The following is a 16589-nucleotide window of genomic DNA, read 5'->3' on the forward strand; positions in this document are numbered from 1 at the left end:
TGCCTATGCTCTGTCACAGCATGGGTAATCATCTGTCGGTTCTCGGTCAAGCCAGAATAGAATCCATCGATTCTTTTGCGTCTGTCACTAACGCCCCGCCTGCTAGGAGTTTGAAGCACGTCACAGTCATTCAATCATTGAATCCTACTCAGAATACCACAGACAAGGTTAGACCTTCCGGATTCTCTTGAATGCCGCCATCAGTTCTCGCCTATACCACGAAGACTCTGATCTCACGGAATGGTTGGCTCGTTTGTCAGACGAGCACTCGGTTGTCAGGCGATCAACCATGCATCTTGCAATCAGGAATCCAAGAGATATTCACTCAATCGAAGGTAGAACGGAGGTGGTTGTCAGTCACACGTTCATAAGTGAGAATGATGATGAGTGTCACGGATCATCACATTCATCAAGTTGAAGAACAAGTGATATCTTAGAACAAGAACAAGCGGAATTGAATGGAAGAACAATAGTAATTGCATTAATACTCGAGGTACAGTAGAGCTCCACACCTTAATCTATGGTGTGTAGAAGCTCCACCGTTGAAAATACATAAGAACAAGGTCTAGGCATGGCCGTGAGGCCAGCCTCCCAATGATCTAAGATAACATAAAAATGAAGATAGCTACCAAAGTCTGTAAATACAATAGTAAAAGGTCCTACTTATAGAGAACTAGTAGCCTAAGGTTTACAGAAATGAGTAAATGACATAAAAATCCACTTCCGGGCCCACTTGGTGTGTGCTTGGGCTGAGCAATGAAGCTTTTTTCGTGTAGAAACTCTTCTTGGAGTTAAACGCCAGCTTTAGTGCCAGTTTGGGCGTTTAACTCCCATTTGGGTGCCAGTTCCGGCGTTTAACGTTGGAATTCCTGAGGGTGACTTTGTGCGCCGGTTTGGGCCATCAAATCTTGGGCAAAGTATGGACTATCATATATTTCTGGAAAGCCCAGGATGTCTACTTTCCAACGCCGTTGAGAGCGCGCCAATTGGGCTTCTGTAGCTCCAGAAAATCTACTTCGAGTGCAGGGAGGTCAGAATCCAACAGCATCCGCAGTCCTTTTTAGTCTCTGAATCAGATTTTTGCTCAGGTCCCTCAATTTCAGCCAGAAAATACCTGAAATCACAGAAAAACACACAAACTCATAGTAAAGTCCAGAAAAGTGAATTTTAACTAAAAACTAATAAAAATATACTAAAAACTACCTAGATCATACTAAAAACATACTAAAAACAATGCCAAAAAGCGTACAAATTATCCGCTCATCACAACACCAAACTTAAATTGTTGCTTGTCCTCAAGCAACTGAAAATCAAATAAGATAAAAAGAAGAGAATATGCAATGAATTCCAAAAACATCTATGAAGATCAGTATTAATTAGATGAGCGGGGCTTTTAGCCTTTTGCCTCTGAATAGTTTTGGCATCTCACTCTATCCTTTGAAATTCAGAATGATTGGCTTCTTTAGGAACTTAGAATCCAGATAGTGTTATTGATTCTCCTAGTAGAGTATGATGATTCTTGAACATAGCTACTTATTGAGTCTTGGCCGTGGCCCAAAGCACTCTGTCTTCCAGTATTACCACCGGATACATACATGCCACAGACACATAATTGGGTGAACCTTTTCAGATTGTGACTCAGCTTTGCTAGAGTCCCCAATTAGAGGTGTCCAGGGTTCTTAAGCACACTCTTATTGCCTTGGATCACAACTTTTATTTTTCTTTCTTTTCCCTCTCTTTTTTTTTCGTTTTCTTTTTTTTTCTTCTCTCTCTTTTTTTTTAAGAAATTTTCTTTTTTTTTTCTTTTTTCTTTTTCTTGCTTCAAGAATCATTTTTATGATTTTTCAGATCCTCAGTAACATGTCTCCTTTTTCATCATTCTTTCAAGAGCCAACATTCATGAACCACAAATTCAAGATACATATGCACTGTTTAAGCATACATTCAGAAAACAAAAATATTGCCACCACATCAAAATAATTAAACTATTATAAAATTTAAAATTCATGCAATTCTTCCTTTTTCAATTAAGCACGTTTTTATTCAAGAAAGGTGATGGATTCATAGGACATTCATAACTTTAAGGCATAGATACTAAGACACTAATGATCACAAGACACAAACATAGATAAACATAAGCACTAAAATTCAAAAAACAGAAGAATAAAGAACAAGGAAATCAAGGAACGGGTCCACCTTAGTGATGGCGGCTCTTTCTTCCTCTTGAAGATCCTATGGAGTGCTTGAGCTCCTCAATGTCTCTTCCTTGTCTTTGTTGCTCCTCCCTCATGATTCTTTGATCTTCTCTAATTTCATGGAGGATGATGGAGTGTTCTTGATGCTCCACCCTTAGTTGTCCCATGTTGGAACTCAATTCTCCTAGGGAGGTGTTCAGTTGCTCCCAATAGTTTTGTGGAGGAAAGTGCATCCCTTGAGGAATCTCAGGGATCTCATGGTGAGTGGGGTCTCTTGTGTGCTCCATCCTCTTCTTAGTGATGGGCTTGTCCTCATCAATAGGGATGTCTCCCTCTATGTCAACTCCTACTGAATAACAGAGGTGACAAATGAGATGAGGGAAGGCTAACCTTGCCAAGGTAGAGGACTTGTCCGCCACCTTATAGAGTTCTTGGGCTATAACCTCATGAACTTCTATTTCTTCTCCAATCATGATGCTATGGATCATGATAGCCCGGTCTATGGTAACTTCGGACCGGTTGCTAGTAGGAATGATTGAGCGTTGGATGAACTCCATCCATCCTCTAGCCACGGGCTTGAGGTCATGCCTTCTTAATTGAACCGGCTTCCCTCTTGAATCTCTCTTCCATTGGGCGCCCTCTTCAGATATGACTGTGAGGACTTGGTCCAACCTTTGATCAAAGTTGACCCTTCTAGTGTAAGGATGTTCATCTCCTTGCATCATAGGCAAATTGAATGCCAACCTTACACTTTCCGGACTAAAATCCAAGTGTTTCCCCCGAACCATAGTAAGATGATTCTTTGGATTCGGGTTCACACTTTGGTCATGGTTCTTGGTGATCCATGCATTGGCATAGAACTCTTGAACCATCAAGATTCCGACTTGTTGAATGGGGTTGGTAAGAACTTCCCAACCTCTTCTTCGGATCTCATGTCGGATCTCCGGATATTCACCCTTTTTGAGTGAAAAAGGGACCTCGGGGATCACCTTCTTCAAGGCCACAACTTCATAGAAGTGGTATTGATGCACCCTTGAGATGAATCTTTCCATCTCCCATGACTCGGAGGTGGAAGATTTTGCCTTCCCTTTCCTCTTTCTAGAGGTTTCTCCGGCCTTGGATGCCATAAATGGTTATGGAAAAACAAAAAGCAATGCTTTTACCACACCAAACTTAAAAGGTTTGCTCGTCCTCGAGCAAATTAAGAAAGAATAGAGTAGAAGAAGAAGAAATGAAGGAGATGGGAATGGCTTTTGTTTTCGGCCAAGAAGTGGAAGAAGTGGTGTTTAGGTTGTGTGAAAATGAAGGAGTGAAGGAGGGTTATATAGGAGAAGGGGAAGGGTAGGGTTCGGCCATTTGAGGGTGGGTTTGGGTGGGAAAGTGGTTTGAATTTGAAAGGTGAGGTAGGTGGGGTTTTATGAAGGATGGATGTGAGTGGTGAAGAGAAAGATGCGATTTGATAGGTGAAGGGTTTTTGGGGAAGAGGTGTTGAGGTGATTGGTGAATGGGGAAGAAGAAGAGAGAGAGTGGTGGGATAGGTGGGGATCCTGTGGGGTCCACAGATCCTGAGGTGTCAAGGAAAAGTCATCCCTGCACCAAATGGCAAACAAAATCACGTTTTTAGCCATTTCTGGCGTTAAACGCCGAGCTGGTGCCCATTTCTGGCGTTTAACGCCAGCTTCTTGCACCTTTCTGGCGTTTAACGCCAGTCTGGTGCCCCTTTCTGGCGTTAAACGCCCAGAATGGTGCCAGACTGGGCGTTAAACGCCCAACAGCTAACCTCACTGGCGTTTAAACGCCAGTAGGTGCGTCCTCCAGGGTGTGCTGTTTTTCTTCCTGTTTTTCATTCTGTTTTTGCTTTTTTCATTAATTTTGTGACTTCTCATGATCATCAACCTACAAAAAAGATAAAATAACAAAAGAAAAATATGTAAAATATAACATTGGGTTGCCTCCCAACAAGCGCTTCTTTAATGTCATTAGCTTGACAGAGGACTCTCATGGAGCCTCACAGATATTCAGAGCCATGTTGGAACCTCCCAACACCAAACTTAGAGTTTGAATGTGGGGGTTCAACACCAAACTTAGAGTTTGGTTGTGGCCTCCCAACACCAAACTTAGAGTTTGACTGTGGGGGCTCTGTTTGGCTCTGCTTTGAGAGAAGCTCTTCATGCTTCCTCTCCATGATGACAGAGGGATATCCTTGTGCCTTAAACACCAAGGATTCTTCATTCACTTGAATGATCAACTCTCCTCTATCAACATCAATCATAGCCTTTGCAGTGGCTAGGAAGGGTCTGCCAAGGATGATGGATTCATCCATGCACTTCCCAGTCTCTAGGACTATGAAATCAGTAGGGATGTAATGGTTTTCAACTTTAACCAGAACATCCTCTACAAGTCCATGGGCTTGTTTTCTTGAGTTGTCTGCCATCTCTAGTGAGATTTTTGCAGCTTGCACCTCAGAGATTCCTAACTTCTCCATTACAGAGAAAGGCATGAGGTTTACACTTGACCCTAAGTCACACAAGGCCTTCTTGAAGGTCATGGTGCCTATGGTACAAGGTATTGAAAACTTCCCAGGATCCTGTCTCTTTTGAGGCAGTTTCTGCCTAGACAAGTCATCCAGTTCTTTGGTGAGCAAAGGGGGTTCATCCTCCCAAGTCTCATTTCCAAATAACTTGTCATTTAGCTTCATGATTGCTCCAAGGTATTTAGCAACTTGCTCTTCAGTGACATACTCATCCTCTTCAGAGGAAGAATACTCATCAGAGCTCATGAATGGCAGAAGTAAGTCCAATGGAATTTCTATGGTCTCAGTTTGAGCCTCAGATTCCCATGGTTCCTCATTAGGGAACTCATTGGAGGCCAGTGGACGTCCATTGAGGTCTTCCTCAATGGCGTTCACTGCCTTTTCTTCCTCCCAAAATTCGGCCATGTTGATGGCCTTGCACTCTCCTTTTGGATTTTCTTCTGTATTGCTTGGAAGAGTACTAGGAGGGAGTTCAGTAATTTTCTTGCTCAGCTGACCCACTTGTCCTTCCAAGTTTCTGATGGAGGACCTTATTTCAGTCATGAAACTTTGTGTGGTTTTGATTAGATCAGAGACCATGGTTGCTAAGTCAGAGTTATTCTGCTTAGAACTCTCTGTCTGTTGCTGAGAAAATGATGGAAAAGGCTTGCTATTGCTAAACCTGTTTCTTCCACCATTATTATTGTTGAAACCTTGTTGAGGTCTCTGTTGATCCTTCCATGAAAAATTTGGATGATTTCTCCATGAAGGATTATAGGTGTTTCCATAGGATTCTCCCATGTAATTCACCTCTTCCATTGAAGGGTTCTCAGGATCATAAGCTTCTTCCTCAGATGAAGCCTCCTTAGTACTGCTTGGTGCATTTTGCATTCCAGACAGACTTTGAGAAATCGTATTGACTTGTTGAGTCAATATTTTGTTCTGTGCCAATATGGCATTCAGAGTGTCAATCTCAAGAACTCCTTTCTTCTGACTAGTCCCATTGTTCACAGGATTCCTTTCAGAAGTGTACATGAATTGGTTATTTGCAACCATTTCAATTAGTTCTTGAGCTTCAGTAGGCGTCTTCTTCAAATGAAGAGAGCCTCCTGCAGAGCTATCCAAAGACATCTTGGATAGTTCAGAGAGACCATCATAGAAAATACCTATGATACTCCATTCAGAAAGCATATCAGAAGGACACTTTCTGATTAATTGTTTGTATCTTTCCCAAGCTTCATAGAGGGATTCTCCTTCCTTCTGTCTGAAGGTTTGGACTTCCACTCTAAGCTTACTCAATTTTTGAGGTGGAAAGAACTTTGCCAAGAAGGCATTGACTAGCTTTTCCCAAGAATCCAGGCTTTCTTTAGGTTGTGAGTCCAACCATGTCCTAGCTCTGTCTCTTACAGCAAAAGGGAATAGCATAAGTCTGTAGACCTCAGGGTCAACCCCATTAGTCTTGATAGTGTCACAGATTTGCAAGAACTCAGCTAAGAACTGATGAGGATCTTCCAATGGAAGTCCATGGAACTTGCAATTCTGTTGCATTAGAGAAACTAATTGAGGCTTAAGCTCAAAGTTGTTTGCTCCAATGGCAGGGATAGAGATGCTTCTCCCATAGAAATCGGGAGTAGGTGCAGTAAAGTCACCCAGCACCTTCCTTGCATTGTTGGCATTGTTGTTATTTTCGGCTGCCATGAGTTCTTCTCCTTTGAAGAATTCGGTCAGGTCCTCTAAAGAGAGTTGTGCTTTGGCTTCTCTTAGCTTTCCCTTCAAGGTCCTTTCAGGTTCAGGACCGGCCTCAACAAGAATGCCTTTGTCTTTGCTCCTGCTCATATGAAAGAGAAGGGAACAAGAAAATGTGGAATCCTCTATGTCACAGTATAGAGATTCCTTGAAGTGTCAGAGGAAAAGAAGAGTAGAAGACAGAAGTAGAAAATTCGAACTTATCAAAGGAGATGGAGTTCGAATTTTGCATTAAGGAATAGTGTTAGTCCATAAATAGAAGGATGTGAGAAGGAGGGAAGTGATTTTCGAAAATTAAGCAAAAAATTTGAAAACATTTTTGAAAAACATTACTTAATTTTCGAAAATGAAGAGTGGAAAAGAAATAAAGTGATTTTTGAAAAAGATTTTGAAATTAGAAATCAAAGAGATTTAATTGAAGATTATTTTGAAAAAGATGTGGTTAAGAAAATATGATTGGTTTTTTTTTTTTAAATGTGATTGAGAAGATATGATTTGAAAAACATTTTAAAAAGATTTGATTTTGAAAAATTAAAAACTTGACTAACAAGAAAAGATATGATTCAAACATTAAACCTCTCTCAACAGAAAAGGCAACATATTTGAAATGTTGAATCAAATCATTAATTGATAGTGAGTATCTTTGAAAATAGAAAGAAATTGAACTTGAAAGAGATTTGATTGAAAAGATATGATTTGAAAAAGATTTGATTTTGAAAACTGAAAAAAATTGCATTGAAAAACAGAATCTTCCCCCTTGTGCCATCCTGGCGTTAAACGCCCAGAATGGTGCACATTCTGGCGTTTAACGCCCAAAACTATACCTTTTTGGGCGTTAAACGCCCAACCAGGTACCCTGGCTGGCGTTTAAACGCCAGTCTGTCCTTCTTCACTGGGCGTTTTGAACGCCCAGCTTTTTCTGTATAATTCCTCTGCTATTGTTCTGAATCTTCAATTCTCTGTATCATTGACTTGAGAAGACACAAATTAAAAATATTTTTGGATTTTTAATAATGAGAAAAATGCAATAAGAATCAAATAACAATGCATGCAAGACACCAAACTTAGCAGTTTGTATACTACTGACACTAACAGAATGAAAATGCATATGAGACACACAAAACACTCAAGTCAATTGAATTCAAAGATCAGAGCACAAAAATTATCAAGAATTACTTGAGAATCCTTAATACACATGAATGAATGCATGCAATTGACACCAAACTTAACATGAGACACTAGACTCAAACAAGAAATTTTTGGATTTTATGATTTTTTTTATTTTTTTTTTTTTGTGTTTTTCAAAAATTAAGTGGAAAAAGATATCAAAATTCTTAATGAGAATTCCAGGAATCAGTGCAATGCTAGTCTAAGACTCCGGTCCAGGAATTAGACATGGCTTCACAGCCAGCCAAGCTCTCAAAGAAAGCTTCGGTCCAAAACACTAGACATGGCCAATGGCCAGCCAAGCCTTAGCAGATCACTGCTCCAAAAGCAAGATTGATAAAGATCAACAAGCTTTTGTAATGATAAGTTGAAACCTCGGTCCAATGAGATTAGACATGGCTTTTCAGCCAGCCAGACTTCAACAAATCATCATGAAACTCTAGAATTCATCTTCAAGAATTTCGAAAAAATAAATACCTAATCTAAGCAACAAGATGAACCGTCAGTTGTCCAAACTTAAGAATCCCCGGCAACGGCGCCAAAAACTTGGTGCGCGAAATTGTGAACAATACTTTTCACAACTCTCATAATCCCCGGTCATGAACCCCAAAAACTTGGTGTTCAATACCATGGCATTACACAACTTCGCATAACTAACCAGCAAGTGCACTGGGTCGTCCAAGTAATAAACCTTACGCGAGTAAGGGTCGATCCCACGGAGATTGTTAGTATGAAGCAAGTTATGGTCATCTTGTAAATCTTAGTCAGGCAAACTCAAATAGATATGGTGATGAACGAAAATAAACATAAAGGTAAAGATAGAGGTACTTATGTAATTCATTGGTAGGAACTTCAGATAAGCGCATGAAGATGCCTTCCCTTCCGTCTCTCTGCTTTCCTACTGTCTTCATCCAATCCTTCTTACTCCTTTCCATGGCAAGCTCATGTAGGGTTTCACCGTTGTCAATGGCTACCTCCCATCCTCTCAGTGAAAACGCTGCCTATGCTCTGTCACAGCATGGGTAATCATCTGTCGGTTCTCGGCCAGGCCGGAATAGAATCCATCGATTCTTTTGCGTCTGTCACTAACGCCCCGCCTGCTAGGAGTTTGAAGCACGTCACAGTCATTCAATCATTGAATCCTACTCAGAATACCACAGACAAGGTTAGACCTTCCAGATTCTCTTGAATGCCGCCATCAGTTCTCACCTATACCACGAAGACTCTGATCTCACGGAATGGTTGGCTCGTTTGGCAGACGAGCACTCGGTTGTCAGGCGATCAACCATGCATCGTGCAATCAGGAATCCAAGAGATATTCACTCAATCGAAGGTAGAACGGAGGTGGTTGTCAGTCACACGTTCATAAGTGAGAATGATGATGAGTGTCACGGATCATCACATTCATCAAGTTGAAGAACAAGTGATATCTTAGAACAAGAACAAGCGGAATTGAATGGAAGAACAATAGTAATTGCATTAATACTCGAGGTACAGCAGAGCTCCACACCTTAATCTATGGTGTGTAGAAGCTCCACCGTTGAAAATACATAAGAACAAGGTCTAGGCATGGCCGTGAGGCCAGCCTCCCAATGATCTAAGATAGCATAAAAATGAAGATAGCTACCAAAGTCTGTAAATACAATAGTAAAAGGTCCTACTTATAGAGAACTAGTAGCCTAAGGTTTACAGAAATGAGTAAATGACATAAAAATCCACTTTCGGGCCCACTTGGTGTGTGCTTGGGCTGAGCAATGAAGCTTTTCTCGTGTAGAGACTCTTCTTGGAGTTAAACGCCAGCTTTAGTGCCAGTTTGGGCGTTTAACTCCCATTTGGGTGCCAGTTCCGGCGTTTAACGCTGGAATTCCTGAGGGTGACTTTGTGCGCCGGTTTTGGCCATCAAATCTTGGGCAAAGTATGGACTATCATATATTACTGGAAAGCCCAGGATGTCTACTTTCCAACGCCGTTGAGAGCGCGCCAATTGGGCTTCTGTAGCTCCAGAAAATCCACTTCGAGTGCAGGGAGGTCAGAATCCAACAGCATCCGCAGTCCTTTTTAGTCTCTGAATCAGATTTTTGCTCAGGTCCCTCAATTTCAGTCAGAAAATACCTGAAATCACAGAAAAACATACAAACTCATAGTAAAGTCCAGAAAAGTGAATTTTAACTAAAAACTAATAAAAATATACTAAAAACTAACTAGATCATACTAAAAACATACTAAAAACAATGCCAAAAAGCGTACAAATTATCCGCTCATCACATCTAGTTTGAACTTTGAAGTCTTCAGAAATGGCCTTCCAAGCAGGATGAATGATGGTCTTCCTGAGTCATTAGGGGGCATCTCCAAGATGTAGAAGTCAATGGGGAATATGAGCCCCTTAATGCTTATCAGCACGTCCTCAGCAATTCCAACCACAGAAATAATTCTTTTATCTGCCAAAATAATACGTGCTGCCAACCTTTTCAAGGGGGGTAGCCTCAAAGCATCATATACAGATAATGGCATAATACTCACACATCCGCCCAAATAACACATGTAGTAAAAAAATTGTACACCCTAAATAGTACAAGTAACCATGCATGGACCCGGATCCCCACACTTTTCTGGTATGGCACCCATAAAAGTAGAAATAGAGCTACCTAGAGGAATAGTTTCTAATTCATTTATTTTATCTTTATGCATGCACAAATCTTTTAGAAACTTAGCATATTTAGGTACTTGTTGAATGGCATCAAAAAGGGGAATAGTTACCTCAACCTTTTTGAATATTTCTACCATTTTGGGGTCTAGTTTCAGCTGCTTTCTGGGCTTCCTAACAAGTCATGGAAATGGAATGGGGATGGCACCTTCAGTAACTTCAACACCCCTTGGTGCTCCATTCCCTGGTTGATCTACTTCTTCGTCAACCACGTCTTGTACTACATCCTCCTCTTCAGCGTCTTCAACCTCCACAGTGCTGTCAACTTGAATGTCTTCTTTTGAACTTGGCTCCTCATGACTCCTTTCTGGCAGTGTAGTGCCTGACCTCAAAGTAATGACGTTAATTCCTCCCTTGGGGTTGGGCAAAGGTTGAGACAGAAGTGCACTAGAGCTGGCAGGTTGACTGTTGGAGGTGTTCATAGATCCAATCTGTAAGACGAGAGCTTGTACAGCTGAGGTTAGACCATTTAAGGCAGAGCTAAGTGTGTTCTCCATGGTCTTTTGTCTCTACTCAATAGACTGAAGCAACTCGTCATTGGAAGAGGAAGGTGGGCTTTGCTGTTGGTTGTTTTGAGATCCCTGATTTTGCCTTTGGTGAGGTGCTCGGTAAGGTTGGCTCTGGTTCTGCTGAGACTGGTTCTGCTAATTACAATTGTTGTTCCACCTCTGATTTCCACCATTGTCTCTGTCTTCTTGATTGTAGTTGTCCCTCCATCCTTGGTTAGAGTTACCTCTCCACCCCTGGTTGGAGTTATCCCTCCATTCCTGGTTGGAGTTGTCCTGCCAACCTTGATTGTAGTTCCCACATTGGTTATAGTTTTTGCCTTGCTGATAGTATCCTTGATTTGGGTGGTCATAGAAGTTATAGATAGCTGCCAAGGTGTTGTCTTCTTGTTGGAGTTACGGACACTCATCAATGTAATGAGTATAGCATGCACATATTCCGCACACTCTCTGAGGGACCAGCTGTTGAGACTGTTGTTGTGGAGGGGGCTGAGGTTGTTGTTGATTCAGCTGTATTTGCTTCAGTAAGTTGGTCATCACATACAGAGTTTGCGTGAGGGCGGTAGTCTCACTACTAGAGGAAACCTCTGCAACAGCCTTAGGATGGTTGTTCCTGTGCCTGGCGTTCCGAGTAGACTCAGCTAGATCGGTAATCAATTGCCAATCTTCATCTGCGGTCTTGTACTTTTTCAGAGAACCATTACTTGCACCATCTAATGTAGTCTTGTCCTGAGGCTTCATGCCCTGTGTGAAGTAGCTGATCAACACCAGCTTGTCAATCATGTGGTGAGGACAAGCGTCTAGGAGATTCCTGAAGCACTCCCAATACTCATACAAAGTCTCTGAGTCACCTTGAATAATGCAGGAAATTTCTTTTCTCAGTCTATCAGTCACTTCAGCTGAAAAGTATTTTTCTAAGAACTCTCTCCTGAGCGTATCCCAGTTAGTAACAACTGCTTCAGATTGAGTGTAGTACCACTCCCTCGCCTTTCTCTCAAGAGAAAACGGGAATGCGATTAGCAAAATAGAGGTCTCATTTGCACCATGACGTCTAACAGTAGAACAGGCAGTCTGGAAATCTCTGAGGTGCTTGAGAGGCTCTTGAGTAGGTAAGCCATGAAACTTAGGCAGTAGATTGATTAGTACAGTCTTCAGTTCAATATCTGCAGCCAGATTTGGATGACGTGCTTGGAAAGGTGGCAGTGTAAAGTCCGAAGCTCCTGCTTCCTGGAGAGTAACCCTCCTGGGTGCTGCCATGTTATCTGCGCATAGATCAACAAAATCAATAGAAGAGGAGATTTTTTCTCCCTTAAATGACGCTTCAGATTCATCCTCAGATAGGACTGGTGAATTGGTGGTAACCACTTCACCATCCTCAGAGGCTAACCAACGCCGAGCTCGCCTTATACGTGAAAGAGTTCTTTTAATTTTCGGATCAAACGCAGCTAAGCTCGGATCAGGCAGTGAACGCGTCATTCAATGAAAGAAACATACAGCTCATGGTAATAAAAAGAAAATAAAATATGCAAGTATGTAAAAATAAAAATATTTACACCAATCAATAACTTAGCACACTGTTGCAACTCCCCGGCAACGGCGCCAAAAATTGACGTATGGAAAATTACCGATTAAGAATTTAATTCGGAAATCAGCGTTGCAAGTATAGTTCTTAATCAATAAAAATTCTGCGTATCAATTTAAAAGGGTTGTCACAAAATTTAGAAATAAAATAATGGGAGTATGAACCCCAGGTCATCTCCCAACGAGTTGACAAAAGAGTGTTATTTTATTGATCAGCGGTTTTCCAATAAATTTTAAGAGTTGAAGAACAGAAAAGTAAATAATTGTAAATTAAAATAATAAAAATTAACGAGAGAATTTATATAATCAAAATGAAAGCCTTGACCGGGAGAAGATTAATCGAAAGTTCTATCCTTGTTGGATATTCCCAAGTGTAATAGTAAGAGGTTGTTGTTCTACTTGGTTATCCTTTACTAATTAAAGGAAAGTCAAGTAACTGACTAACCAACTCTGTCCTCAGGTCCTAATCCTTCCTATTAATATTAAATAAAATAATAGAAATAATAAGAGAAGAGACTGTAAGTGAAAAGTCTCTTTCTCCCAGTCATTAATTGTCGGAAATATACCGGAAGCACCGATAGAAAAAGAAAATATTTGATACGTGAAGCCATGATTTGATGTATTTTTTTTATATATCATATCCCATTTTATAGAAATGGAAATTGATCTTTCATGTATGATGGAATCATCAAAGATTTGACCTTTTCGAACTCTGTCTGTAACTCTCTGTAGGCTCGAGAAACAAAGAGAAGATGTGTACGAATGAGATATCCAGCAACAAGAAGAAGGAAAAGGATTGAATAGAGGAACTCCCGAACATTTAGCGATCTCAGATGTGTCGATATCAATGGTGACTCATTATTTTGATGAAAAATTTCTTCGGACAGAAGAAGATTATGTAAACACTTACTCGAAATCTGAGGACTAATGCGTTATTTTATATCTTTCATTTCCCCAAACATGCCAATATTAGCACTGATGGTACGTAAATGTAACTCGTTGTTCAAGCAACTATTCAGCGTTCCCAGAGCTCCTTGTAAGGCTTGTTGGAAAACCCGTTGTCGGACTTGATTAATCGTTCTTTGTTGTTCAAAACGAATAGTTTCATTTTTGTAATTTTCTAATTGTTCCAAAGTCGTATAAATTGACTTAATTAAATTCAATTTTTCTCGTTCTATTTCAGAATAACCATTCACTCGAAACTGATCTGCTTCCGTTTCAACTTTCCTTAAACGGGCCCGGGCTTTTTCTAGCTGTTCAAGAGCTCCTTCCCGCAGTTCTTCTGAATTTCGAATAGTCTTCAAGATTCTCTGTTTTCGATTATCTAATAAATCACTTAATGAAAGTAGATTCTCTTTCCATTCATTTGAAAACGTCTATGATCTCTTCCCAAACCAAACATGAATCTTTCAATTCATTTGGCTCTCACACTCAATTACTTATAGGACAATTCTTCCTATCTTTTTTAATGAGCCTATCCTCTCTTATTTTTATTTGTATTCAAATATTTATTTGAAAGATATTGAAATTGATAACTAACACAAGACCGGAATTTTTGGAGGACTCTTCCGATCAAACAAATATTTGTCAGCAAAGTTGTTTTTTTTCTTCAAATCCCAAGAATTCTTATTATTTTATACGTAGGTCATCGATTTCGCATTGTATAAATTGTATAAAAAAAAGAGGGGGGTGAGAAAAAGATTCACTTTTTGCCCATTTTTTCGAATTTTTCGCCGTAAAGGTAATTCAAGCTATTTTATCGACATGAGTGTTTTAAATCGAAAAAGATTCCAACTATCTTTTTTTTTCAAACCATTTTTTATATTAACATGGTGGTAGAAAGAATACTATACTGCGTCTAGATTTAAAACTGCCTATGCCTAGCTTTGCTTTAACCATGGTAATGGTCCAAAATTGTTAGTTCATAGAGAATCAAAGTGGATTTAACAATGAATCACGAAATGCTATGGTTCTTAAAATTTTTTTCTTAATTTATTAAAACTAGAATTTTTTTCAGAAGTAATTCGTGGGATCATGCACTTTTTCCTATTTATATATATAAAGAAAAAAGTGCAGTTGGTTCGATCCAACCTATTCTTGAAATAAACAACTCGCACACACTCCCTTTCCAAAAAAAACCAATACACCGAGCACTACACTTAGATTTATTGGATTTGTTGCTAAAATATCGGTATTAAACCCGAAACTTCCGGCGGATGGCCAGTAACTCAAACAAAGGAAAGAATCGGTTACATTTTTCATATGATCTCATCTCCTCTTCTATTATGGATAGACTAATTTTCTTTCTATGATTCCGAATTTGTTTTATTTAGAATTTTTTTAATAATATTTATATATTAGTGTTAGTGGTCGATCAATTGGATTACAAAATTAAGCCTCAGTAACGGTCGGACGATAATAAAAGGTCATAGCGAACCCCGTTGCTACTTGGACTAAAAAGCAAGTAAGTGTAATTCCTCCTAAACAATAGAATATGTTGACATGAGGAGGGACATATTTACTAGTTATATCATCGGCAATCGCCTGAATCTCAAGACGTTCTTCGAACCAATCATAGACTTTATTGAGATAGGTAAACCAAAGGAACTCCCCCTCTGAGAACCGTATATGAGAATTTCATCTCGTACGGCTCAAACAGAAAAACCCAATACTGGTTGTAACGGAAACGGATATGTTAAATTTAAATAATAAAAAGTTTTAAACTTCTTAATTTAATCCTATTATTCCAAATCTTATTTGAAGATAAGAAAAATATATAAATCCTTAAATTGATCTGTGCAGGGTTATAATGCCAAAATCTCAAGTCGGCGCACTCGTCTTTATCTTGATCTTTACAGGCCTGTAGAGTTAGAGACTAGAGAGTCAGCCAACAACTTCCAATTAAAATTAACACTTGAGTATTCCTAACTCAAGGTTCTCCTCTTCATCAACTCCCAAGTCAAGTTGGGAATCTACTCCATTGACATGAATAATGTGTTCATGGGCATGTAAGGCGAATAAGGGGAAGACATAATAAATTGAATAACAATTGAAAATGGATTAAAGGTAAAAATAGTTCTCTGCATTAATAAATCCCAAAATCATAAACATACGTATCTGAACGGGGTTAATGGGCAATAAAAGAGTAAGGAATAAAGAAACAAACTAGAATAATGGAAACTTCAACAGAGGTAGTAACTCTTCTCAATATCCAAAGAAAAAGCATAAAACTCTAAAACTATGAATGTGAAGAACCCTAGAGGAAGTATTGGTTTTTTTTCTCTCAGATTCCAAACTAAAACTAAAATTATGCGTAATGTCAATGTCTCTTGAGTCTCTGCTTGTCCCCTGGCTCTAGTTTGTATTTCTGGGCCAAAAACTAGGTCCAAAATGGCCCAAAATTGGCCCCAGTGTTTTCTGCAATTTCTGCAGGTAGCGCATGTCACGCGTACGCGTCACTGATCATCCTCGCGTGTCACGCGTACGCGTCAGGCACGCGCACGCGTCGGTGTGCGAACTCCAATTCACGCGCAAGCGTCACGCGTTACGTGCGCACACGCATCACTCCTTGCTGGCTATCTCCTTTAATTCTTGTGCTCTTTCCATTTATGCAAGCTTCCTCTCCATCCTCTTAGCTATTTCTGTCCTATAAAGCCTGAAAACACTTAATGCACAGATCACGGCATCGAATGGTATAAAGGGAAATTAAAATACACAATTTAAGGGCTTAGGGAGCAAGTTTTTAATTGTAGAACAAAACTAGGAAGGAATTGTACAACTATGAAAATTGTATGAATAAGTGTGAGAATAGTGGATAGAATCCACTCAGTTAAGAACAAGATGCACCATAAAATAGTGGTGCATCAGTGTGGTCGGATACTGTGAAAGTTTCGAATGAGCTCGCCCCCGTGGATAAATACTAATGTGGGTGTTGTATGGATAAACACTAGTGTGGGTATTGTATGGATAAACACCAGTGTGGGTGTTGTATGATTATGATTATGATCATGTTTATGATTGAGAATAACTCGAGTTGGGGATGCACGATAGAGGGACAGTCCAATGGTTAGCTACCAGGACTTGTCGGTTTGGCTTTATAACCGACAGATGAGACTCATTAGCCATAGGGCAGGCATGCATCTTTGCATATGTTTGAATTTTTTGGGTTTTCCTATTTG

General features: G+C 39.8%; 1 non-coding gene across 1 annotated transcript; it reads left to right on the forward strand.

Moving 5' to 3' along the window:
* The first annotated feature begins 5892 nt into the window (after positions 1-5892).
* Positions 5893-6000, forward strand: LOC112799361 (small nucleolar RNA R71). The gene has a single exon (XR_003200938.1). It is a non-coding gene; the product is annotated as a small nucleolar RNA R71 (small nucleolar RNA).
* Positions 6001-16589: the final 10589 nt, after the last annotated feature.

This window comes from Arachis hypogaea, chromosome 4 (genome assembly GCF_003086295.3).
Source record: "Arachis hypogaea cultivar Tifrunner chromosome 4, arahy.Tifrunner.gnm2.J5K5, whole genome shotgun sequence".
Classification (NCBI taxonomy): domain Eukaryota; kingdom Viridiplantae; phylum Streptophyta; class Magnoliopsida; order Fabales; family Fabaceae; genus Arachis; species Arachis hypogaea.